Below are 10,933 nucleotides of genomic sequence, written 5' to 3'. Positions count from 1 at the left end.
CACCTCCAGTTTAAAATTTTCTGCTCCTGGAACTATAGAAAAAGGTTGAATCTCTTATAATAAAAGGAGTATGTGTTTGAGCCTGTCAATGAATACTTCCTCCATAGTTCTGAATGGATGACTACTTACACAAAAACAGTGGGAGTAACACACCAAGATCTGCGCTCAGAAAATTGAGATTTAACTGCAAGCAATGTAGGCTTCATTTCTCTCCCCACCTTCAGCCCCCACAAGGTAGAATTATTTTCTGTAAACTAATGAGATTTCTGCCATCTAGATAGATTGGCCATCGAGTCTCAGCATGACTTTAAAGTCTGATGTGTCTTCTTGAAGCCCCCCTGGAAATATGGACAGGAATGCTTTCTTGCAGGCAGTAAGACACATTTTGCCTTCATGTGAGAGCATCTGAAAAACTTGAGGAAGAGGAAGGAAAGCAGGAGGAAGCCTATGTTCCAGTTAGATCTATGTAGATCTTGAGGCATATACACCAGTTGTGCTGGACCTCTGTTGAGGGGTGAACCTAACCCCTTGTTAGTGAATGTGGAGGGCTTGTAGGATTGGACTCTCACAGATGCATCAACAGATCTTGCTGAACTTGTTAAACTGAAACAACTCCCTATGTGCATATTAGTGATGTAGAGGTTCTGAGTTAAAAAATGTAACCAGATCTTGGGTATGAAAGAGACCACAATTTGTTAGTGCTGACATTTAAAAAAAAATATTGACATGAAACATTCATATCAAAATGTTTAATTCAACCCAAACAATTTTTTTATTTTGTGTTTCAGTAAGAAAAATCCCCCAAAAAACATTTAGTTTGGGTTCAAAACTAGCTGATTTGTATTTATTTTGGTTTTTTCCCCCTCCTAGTTTGGCCATCAAACAGAAAAAAATTATTTGCTCGGTTCTAGCTTAAAGCCAGCATGATAATGCCTACCCATGCTGCAATCACGCCTTCATTTGCCATGTAAATGTACCCCACACCTCTGGGGGAAGAGAGACCTAAGGAAAGCTGTCCACTGTGTGATGGGGAGTATGAACCCCCACAGACAGTGACAGGGTGAAGGAGAGTTCAATTAGCCCATTCCATGGCACCTGGGTTGAGGAAACAGGTAATTAAGGATGAGATCCAGCTGGGGAGAATCAGACACTGGGTGGCTTTTATTAAGGAGTGATAGCAGAACCAATAGGAAAGGCCTGAAAGCTGCAGTAGGGAGCTTTTAGCCTGGGATTGGCCCTGATCTGGGAGGGCAACCTTAGCAACAAACTCAGAGAAAGTTGTAGAGAGAGACTAAGCTCCCAGAAGAGAGGACTGGAGAATGAAGCTCCCCAACAAGCGTTTGCAAAAGGCAAAGGTAGGAAGTAGCCCAGGGCACCTACAAAGGATCATAAGAAACAGACCCTAATGGTTTATCACAAGGGCCCTGGACTGGAACCAAGAGGGAAGGGTAGACCTGGGTTCCCTGACCACCCCACAGCAGGAGGAGCAGCGTAAGCCTCAGTAGTAAAGGGGAAAGGACAATAATGCTCAGAAGGCCCGGTACATGGTCAGTAAGACTTTGTTTTCATTTGGACTTTTTGTTAGCCCCGGATCAGAGTAGAATGTAAGCATCCTGGCTGGAGGGCTGACTCACAAGAAGGAACACACCTCTATGACCACAGAGTAGTTGCTGGCAGGGGGTGACAGACAGAAGAGCACATCAGCCAGTGACTGAACCTTGTACACACTCTCTGATAACAAGGTAGGAGATTGCAACATGTACTTTACTTGTACTTTTTCTGAGACATTGGGCAGCTTTCTAAGAACCATGCACTTCACCAGAAACAAAATGCTTTCCATGACTAACTATAGTATATCTACAAAAAAGGACACAACTATTGATTTCTGGGCCATTTTAGATTGGCCCTAAGGTAACAGCAGTAACTCCCACACTTCTTTTAAGCATATAGTAGCTATTCTTTCACTGTGTAGTATATTTTCACAAAAACTGCCTCCTCCACACACTAGACAGCTCCAGGGAAAATAATAAACCAAAGACTTATGAATGTGTCTAGATACTCCCGGATGTTAACTGTTGGGTGAAGAAAATGGTTTATAAAATCTGCTGTTAATGATTGTGATAGGGCCATCAGTGTCCAGGCAGCCTAGTGGCTAGATCAGGGGTCAGCAACCTTTCAGAAGTGATGTGCCGAGTCTTCATTTATTCACTCTGATTTAAGGTTTCATGTGCCAGTAATACATTTTAACGTTTTTAGAAGGTCTCTTTCTGTAAGTCTATAATATATAACTAAACTATTGTTGTATGTAAAGTAAATAAGGTTTTAAAAATGTTTAAGAAGCTTCATTTAAAATTAAATTAAAATGCAGAGCCCCCCGGACCAGTGGCCAGGACCCAGGCAGTGTGAGTGCCACTGAAAATCAGCTCGCGTGCTGCCTTCGGCACACGTGCCATAGGTTGCCTACCCCTGGGCTAGATCATTGATTAAGGTGGCTTTCGGGGGACTTGACCCCTCCTTCTCCCTCAGGTCCCAGCCCAGGGTCCTGTGTTGCTCATCCCCTAAACAGGGGAGATGTATCTTTCTCCCAGCCATGGGGGGAATTCAGGGCCTATTTTCCTGGTCTGCTCCCTATACAAGTCCTTTTAGTTTGGGGGCACTGCCCCACTTGTCCAGTTGCCCCACAGTTGAGGCTTCTCTGTAGGTTCCCCTAGTCCAGGGAAGACTTACTTGCCGCCAGTGGCTGCAGTGGCAGGCAGATTGCAGATCTGTGCCTTCGGGCAAGCATACAGAGAGCACCTACCTCTTCACCAGTAAGCCCCTGACAGACCCAGGCTCCCTTCTTTTCTCCCCACTCTAGGCCTGGCATTGGCTGCAGGTATAATGGGGCGGGGCTAGCTGAACCCACAGGTGTTCTTTAACCCCTCCTGTGCCCGGCTGCAGTCTCTCTGCTCCTTCACAAGGATCTTAAAAAAAGTAAAAACTGGTAGTCAGTTAATTTTAGATGTTCAGTGTAATTGTTGGTTGTGTTCTGGTGTGTTTGAAAAGGGGGTATCTTAGGCCTAAAAGAGGGTAAGATTTTGATAAAATCCTTGTTCACTGTTGCAACATTAAACAGTTAAATGTGATCTGAGGTTTCATATCAAGCTAACGTTGGCTTACTCTTATTAAAAAATCTTTCTAACCTTTTCTAAAAGCACAGAAAGAGGAGAAAAAACCACAATAAAGCATTTGAAATGTAAAGTACTAAATAAAGCTTTTATTCTAACTATCCCTTATTCCCTTTCACTCTATAGTTTCTTCTAGGAGAAATCCCTTTTTGACAGTCTTTTAGATGATACTAAAGATGGAATTAGCTGTCCATTTAAATAGTCTGGAGCTGCTATTGTTATTGGAGTATAATCCTGTTTCCTTGAAGACAAAACAAACACACACAATCAGAGAAAACAGAATGGCAAAGAGAAAATGCAGCTTCTGTCTCTAGTGCTGACTTTAACATGGAACCTCATTACTGGAGAAACAGGCCCAGCACGTGGTCTGATCAGTGCTTCAAGACCTGGCGAACTTGTATTCGGCTGTTTAAGGCATTGCTTTTAGCTGCCTCTCTGGTTACCAGCTCACAGCAGGGTTGCAAAATATGGAGTTGTCTGGGCCAGCTTTAGACAGAAAACAAAAACAGGAAGGGAAGAAAAGAAATAAGCTGGGGAAGGAAAATGACACATGGTGGGGTGGAAGGGAGTAACAGCAGGAGTCCAAGTCTCAGATCCCAGGTGGTGTTCAGGATTTAGTCAATGCTGGAGAAGGTGGCATTGTCCTTGGATTCATTCTATTTTGCCTGGTCTGGTCAGCCTGTCTTTCAGGATCAGAATGACAAAGGCCTGATGATGTCCTGGTGAATCTTGGGGGCCCCAGGAGATGGCAGGGGTGGCAGCAATGAGAGTAAAGCTGGCTTCTTCCAGTCCATGCATTCCACACTCACTCGCGTTTTGTGATGCACCTCCCCACCATCCCCGATAAACAACGTCCAAGCAAGGGTGGCAGCCTTATTCCATTATAATCAATCAAAACACATTTAACTGATTTCAGCTATAACATTGCCTCCCATTTCTAGACTCTTTCAGCTCGTTGTCATGCCAACCTGTGACTTTACTAGGAGCCTTGACAACCCCTTTGCACAGTTCTTTACCTTAAACGATCCAGTCTTCACAGGTCTATTTGTCTCCAACTTTTGCTGACTTTTTATAAACAATTTTATGTAACAAGTTAAGCTGAACTTTTGTTGTCTTGGAGAACTTAGAGTACAGGTCTCTTCACAACCATTCTAAATATTGGAAGGCTGGCCAGGGCTTGTGATAACCACTCTTTGTACTGACCTATTAAAAATTAAAGTAAATAAGTACTTAAATATATATTCTCCAGAAAGCACAGTTTACTTCAGTGTCTATTTATTATTGTAGTACAACAGATTATTTCTCAAATTCAAATTATCTTGTTGTTTCTAAGATCATAAATGGCACATAGGCACCTAACAGACATAGTCATGACTGTTGACTGATCAGTAAAACTAAGGGAAATTAAGACATTGTGTATATGCAAACAGTCTTCGGTTTCGTTTGGTCTTTCCTTTCATTTGTGTGTTCCAGTGCATCTTAGGGTATGTCTTCGCTACCAATGTTAACATGGCTGTGTAGTCGCAGCACCAGCGCTGGGACTGAGCTGTAAAAAACCCACCTCCATGAGGGGAGTAGCTCCCAGCGCTGGTGTACTGTCTACACTGCCACTTTACAGCGCTGAAACTTGCATCTTTCCACACCCTTGAGCGAGAGAGTTTCAGCGCTGTAAAGTGGCAGTGTAGACAAGGCCTACAGTGCATATAACGCCACAGGCAATCACGGTCATTTAATAGGTAAACAGTTAAGCTGTACCAGTCACTTCAGAGACAGGACATAACAATACAAAAGGCTGTACTTCATGTGGACATGCACATTTCATATTGCCCCAGGGTGATATAGTCCCATTTCAATGTATTGCCAGTTTAAATGTCAGAACAGCTGTCTTTATCCCACCCTCTGGGTATTAGTGTTCTTCCTAATGCATCATAAGGGAAATCAAAAGTGGGAACTTTTTCACAAATCACTCTGAAAAGAGAAGTTGCATTAAGGCCCAGTGCTCAGTTAATGAAGCTTTTCACTTATTCATAGGTCATCTGTGAGAGGAACCTTGTTCCTGGGGTTTCTGGAGCAATCATTTAGATCTATTAAAAATAACAAATCCAAATGGTATGCATAAAACTTGAAAAGCCAATTAGTTCATTTAGCCATTGCAGAGGCACTTAAAATGCCTCAAGGTACATCATAAATAGTTACTTGATAATATCAACCTGCTTTTTCATATTCTACTCGGTCTGTAACAATTCTGGGTGTTTTAGCTGCATATGCATTCTGTGCTGGGTGGTCTTATTTTATTTGTTGTTGTTTTCAGTAATCCATTTCTCCACAAAATTTTGTGATTATTACAATATATTGTTCTTCTGAATAACTACTGAGATCTTTAGCTGATGTAAATCAGCATAGCTCCACTGGAATCACTGGTGCTATGCAAGTTTATATCAGCTGAGCTTCTGTCCCTCAGCTGTTTAAAGCTTTCCCTTTCATTTAAATTAAATTAATACTGCAGGAAGTTTTGTATTAGGTACAATAAGTAACTGATCTGGAGTATCACCTCAGAGCCTTCTAATGCCACGTACTCTGCAAGGTGAAGTCCTGGGAAAGGCAATCTGTTCCAGCAGGATGGAAGGAATTTTGAGGCTCTGAGTGTTCTATTTTGGTGAAGCTTGTTTTCATTCTTCTCCTCTAATATTTGTAAAATTTATTACTATATCAGCCATTTTTAATCAGGGTTTTTTAATAGTAAGAGAAACAGATTGATTACTTTATACTGACCCCACGTATGCTAGAGCAGCGTTGGAGTCGGCATGGAACGAGCCTAAGAATCGCTCTAATGTATGTCAATGGGCTATTGCCTCCAAAGGGAACTCTGCCTGCTGGTTATTGCTGGAGCATGATAGCACTTTGGCTACATCCTCTCCCACCTCTCAGAATGTGGCCTGCAGAGTGGGTGGCTAAGAACCAGTCAAATCAACTCTGTCATCTGAAGCTATCCTTAGCTGGGAATATCAACTGGCTTTCGAGCTCCTTTGCACCACCAGAGTGGGCAAAGGGGCTGGAGCAAGGGAGAGAATCTGCTCATATTGCTTATTAGATTTTCATTTGTCTCTGCCTATATTATCGAATAATAAATTATTTGTTAATAGTCGGCCAACAGAAATCAAAGTCAATTTAACCGAGGGACTTTTAGAGGAGCATCCAGTCTATCCCACAGCATCATGAAATGACTGATTTAATTATTCCTACGCCATCCTGAATAGAGGGGATAGCCTAGCCTTCAAATGATATTGTACATCAACATGAATAATAAGGAAGCAATATGGGAAAAGTAAGTGTGGTTTATTGTCATACTATGTATTAATCATAAAGGTTTTCTGTAGAAGTGCTTTATCTGTCAGTTAAAGACCAGCTTGAGCAAACAAAGTCCAGTTGTAAATATTTTAAGTGAGTTAATACTGCAATGCATTTTAAAAATTGCTCTGTTTGCAGGACTTTTGTTGCTGTCCTTAATATTCTATGTTATAGTAAAGCTCACTTTTATTTATTTCAATTCTATATTGCACAGAATGAGCTGTAGCTCCCTTTTTTAACTCTTCCCCCCCCCCTCCTGTTTTTCTCCCACAGCTTATCTTCATGGCCATTCACTGGGGCTGATTCTCCTCCAACTTAAACTGGGAATAAATCAAGGGTAATTCCATGAAGGTCAATGGAATTACAGTGATGTGAGAAGAGTCAGGCCCACTATCTCCCCTCTAGCTGCTTTTTTCTCCCTTTTAATGAGTGTGTTGCCTATTTGCAATCTCTGTGCTGTGACTGATGCTCCCTACTGTAATGTCATTGCTTCTCTTGATGGAATACCTATAACACAGTTAAAATAAATTGGCTGGTGGTTTGGCTTGTGTTTCAAAATGTAGTGGTCGTGTTCATCAGTATATCTTGATTGGATGCCTGGGGAAGATATGTATGTTTCCTGAATACTGTATTTCTTTTAAGGGCATATTGCTGCTTTGAAAGAGCTTGGGAATTTGTGGCCCTGTTTCCTGTGAATCAGGTTGGTCTAACAGATTAGAGGCCAGACCACCTCTGGCTCTGATCTTTTTGCATCTGGTCTCCTCAGGATGTGAATGGAAGACCTTCAGGGAAAACCCAGATACTGCAGGAAGCATTCCTTATGACTGAATCGTCTCTTTTAGGTAGTACTGAGCCAATATACCAGCATGCTGCTATCATGGACCACACTTACTGGTGAATATTTTAACAGCAATGCTTTTATTAATATTACCCACCCAACCACCAAGCACAACTCCACCCTCTCCTGCCAAAAGCAGGGGACCATGATGTTCTGGGGTGGAAAGGACATGACTATATGAAAGTCAGGAATCTAACTAGGACAGATTCTGAAATTTTACTGTTATGGGAATGGGTGGGTCAAAAACAGGTTATTTACATTTACCTGTGCAATGGGTACATTGTTGAAGGCTTCAGTTTGGATTCTGGCCACACTCGATGGTAGTGGTGGAGTAATTAGAGTTGGTAGGGAATGAGTGGTCTCAGTACCACAGTCTACCACCACAAAATGGGAGGGAGGAGGGACTTAGGCAGTATATATAATAACCCTCTGGCATTCACTGCATCATGGGAGTTGTAGTTCAGGTGCCTAATACTCCCATTGTCTTTTATAGGCTGGGTTCCTGAGCTATTTCCCATGATGCACCAAAGCCATGTGTCTGCTCTGATGCACAGCCTCCCCTCCCCCCCAAGGAAAGGAGAACATGGTGCCTCATGGGAAATGTAGTCTGACCAGGGAGCCCGACCTAGGAAGAAAATTGGAGTACTGTGGTGGCATTCTAGAAGCAAAAATATTTCAGTTTTCAGGAGAAATATTTCTGTTTTCAATTTTTTCTGAAAATTCAACATTCTGTGGAACATCTCATATTTTCAATCCCCATTTTCTGATCAGCTCTAATGATTAGATTCCTGATTTATGTACCTAATTCAAAATCCAAATTCTTGCAAGCTTTAAAAAACAAACACAGTGGTGATAGAGGTAAAATATATACCTGTCTGATGGCTGCTGAGAGTAGTGGTACAGCAGCTAACTCAGAAAATGAGCAGTCAGTGAAAATGGATTGCTCAGTCCTGGCCTAGAATGTTTGCTTAATTATGTATATTCCTAAAGCACCACACTGTAATCCACCCAGAGATAAGTACACATTTTGACTATAAAGTCATGAGTGTAGTACAATAAATTGAGAGAACACTATTATTGCTTTTCAGTTCTACTAGATGAACAATCATTATAAAGTGAGCTCCTACAGTTTTAGTTACATATTCAATCCAAACTTAAAGAGAACTTCAATTTGTCTTCTTGATGATAGCCTTATTCAAGAGAGCAGATAAAAAAGTTGAACTGTTAACCCTTAAAAACTGCTGAGACATCTACTACAATGTCCTGGGTGTCTGTATGATACAATAGAACCTCACAGTTACCCACACCTCGGAAATGGAGATTGTTTGTAACTCTGAAATGTTTGTAACTCTCAACAAAACCTTATGGTTGTTCTTTCAAAAGTTTACAACTGAGCATTGACTTTATACAACTTGAAACTTTACTATGCAGAAGAAAAATGCTGCTTTTAACTATCTTAATTTAAATGAAACAAGCATAGAAAGAGCTTCCTTACCTTGTCAAATATTTGTTTTAAACTTTCCCTTTATTTTTTAGTATTTTACGTTTAACACAGTTCTGTATTGTATTTTTTTTGTTTTTTGTCTGTGCTGCTGCCTGATTGCGTACTTTGGTTCCAAATGAGGTGTGTGGTTGACCGGTCAGTTCGTAACTCTGGTGTTCATAACTCTATTGTATCTATTTATAGATACAATAGAGTTATCTATTGTAACTATCATATCTATTGTAACTTGGAAGAGAGAATTACTTCCAGCGTGCTCCCAAAGAGTATCATATAAAATGTGTGGGGAGAGGGGTTTTTTTGCTTGTTTTTTTTTTGAGTTCTGAGTCTTCGCCCTAGATTGTATTTTTCCTTTTGTTCCCAAGGAATCTGATAGGGTAATTACTATAATCCTTGTCTTTGGTGATACAGAAATGTGGTCAAATTGAATTTCATTCCAAGTGCAAAATAACCTCTATGTGAGGGAGAATATTGTCCTTGGACACTTACATTAGAGCCAATATAATAACTAAAGAATAACTGTTATCATGAAAGACCCTAAGGAACTTTTAGATGAAAACTGATATAAACTATGGCCCTAACCCTACTTCTTGAATAGGCATTGAGGGCATGTGGCAGGAGGATGACATTAAAGAATCCTGTGGCACCTTATAGACTAACAGACGTTTTGGAGCATGAGCTTTCATGGGTGAATACCCACTTCTTTGGATGCAAGTAGTGGAAATTTCCAGGGGCAGGTATATATATGCAAGCAAGAAGCAAGCTAGAGATAACGAGGTTAGATCAATCAGGGAGGATGAGGCCCTGGTCTAGCAGTTTAGGTGTGAAAACCAAGGGAGGAGAAACTGGTTTTGTAGTTGGCAAGCCATTCACAGTCTTTGTTTAATCCTGAGCTGATGGTGTCAAATTTGCAGATGAACTGAAGCTCAGCTGTTTCTCTTTGAAGTCTGGTCCTGAAGTTTTTTTGCTGCAGGATGACCACCTTAAGATCTGCTATTGTGTGGCCAGGGAGGTTGAAGTGTTCTCCTACAGGATTTTGTATATTGCCATTCCTAAATATCTGATTTGTGTCCATTTATCTTTTTCCGTAGAGACTGTCCAGTTTGGCCAATGTACATAGCAGAGTGGCATTGCTGGCATATGATGGCATATATTACATTGGTGGACGTGCAGGTGAATGAACCGGTGATGGTGTCACTGGTGTAGATATGTGGGCAGAGTTGGCATTGAGGTTTATTGCATGGATTGGTTCCTGAGCTAGAGTTACCATGGTGCGGTGTGCAGTTACTGGTGAGAATATGCTTCAGGTTGGCAGGTTGTCTGTGGGCGAGGCCTGTGAAAGTGTGGGATCATTGTCCAGGATGGGTTGTAGATCCCTGATGATGCATTGGAGGGGTTTTAGTTGGGGACTGTATGTGATGGCCAATGGAGTCCTGTTGGTTTCTTTCTTGGGTTTGTCTTGCAGTAGGAGGCTTCTGGGTACACGCCTGGCTCTGTTGATCTGTTTCCTTATTTCCTCGTGCGGGTATTGTAGTTTTGAGAATGCTTGGTGGAGATTTTGTAGGTGTTGGTCTCTGTCTGAGGGGTTAGAGCAGATGCAGTTGTACCTCAGTGCTTGGCTGTAGACAATGGATCATGTGGTGTGCCCAGGATGGAAGCTAGAGGCATGAAGGTAGGCATAGTGGTCAGTAGGTTTTCGGTATAGGGTGGTGCTAATGTGACCATCACTTATTTGCACCGTGATGTCTAGGAAGTGGACCTCCCGTGTAGATTGGTCCAGGCTGAGGTTAATGGTGGAGTGGAAGCTGTTGACTAAAATGCAGTTATTTCTGGAGTGAAATGTTGGGAGCTGTTTAATACACATGGCCATGACACAAATCAAAATGTAACATTAAAGAAAGATATTCCATGAACAAAGCATAACAACTAAATTTGCTCAGACAACCTGAATTATAGCAACTTTGAGCTGCCACTAAAATAAGCACATTGGCTGGAAAAATTGAAACCTGCAGTATCTTTTTGCTTTGCACAACCCTCCGGAATGTGTGCCAGAATACAACACCTATTACTTGAATTTAT

The 10,933-nt window shown here is 41.5% G+C and overlaps 1 long non-coding RNA gene across 1 annotated transcript; it reads left to right on the top strand.

Moving 5' to 3' along the window:
- Window positions 1-1,215: 1,215 nt before the first annotated feature.
- LOC120396534 lies at window positions 1,216-6,962 on the top strand. The gene is made up of 4 exons (XR_005593210.1): window positions 1,216-1,355; window positions 1,586-1,742; window positions 6,311-6,492; window positions 6,789-6,962. It is a non-coding gene; the product is annotated as an uncharacterized LOC120396534 (long non-coding RNA).
- Window positions 6,963-10,933: the final 3,971 nt, after the last annotated feature.

This window comes from Mauremys reevesii, linkage group 2, assembly GCF_016161935.1.
Source record: "Mauremys reevesii isolate NIE-2019 linkage group 2, ASM1616193v1, whole genome shotgun sequence".
Taxonomy (NCBI): domain Eukaryota; kingdom Metazoa; phylum Chordata; order Testudines; family Geoemydidae; genus Mauremys; species Mauremys reevesii.
Note: the sequence above shows the minus strand (reverse complement) of the source record. Positions and strands in the feature narration are given on the sequence as shown.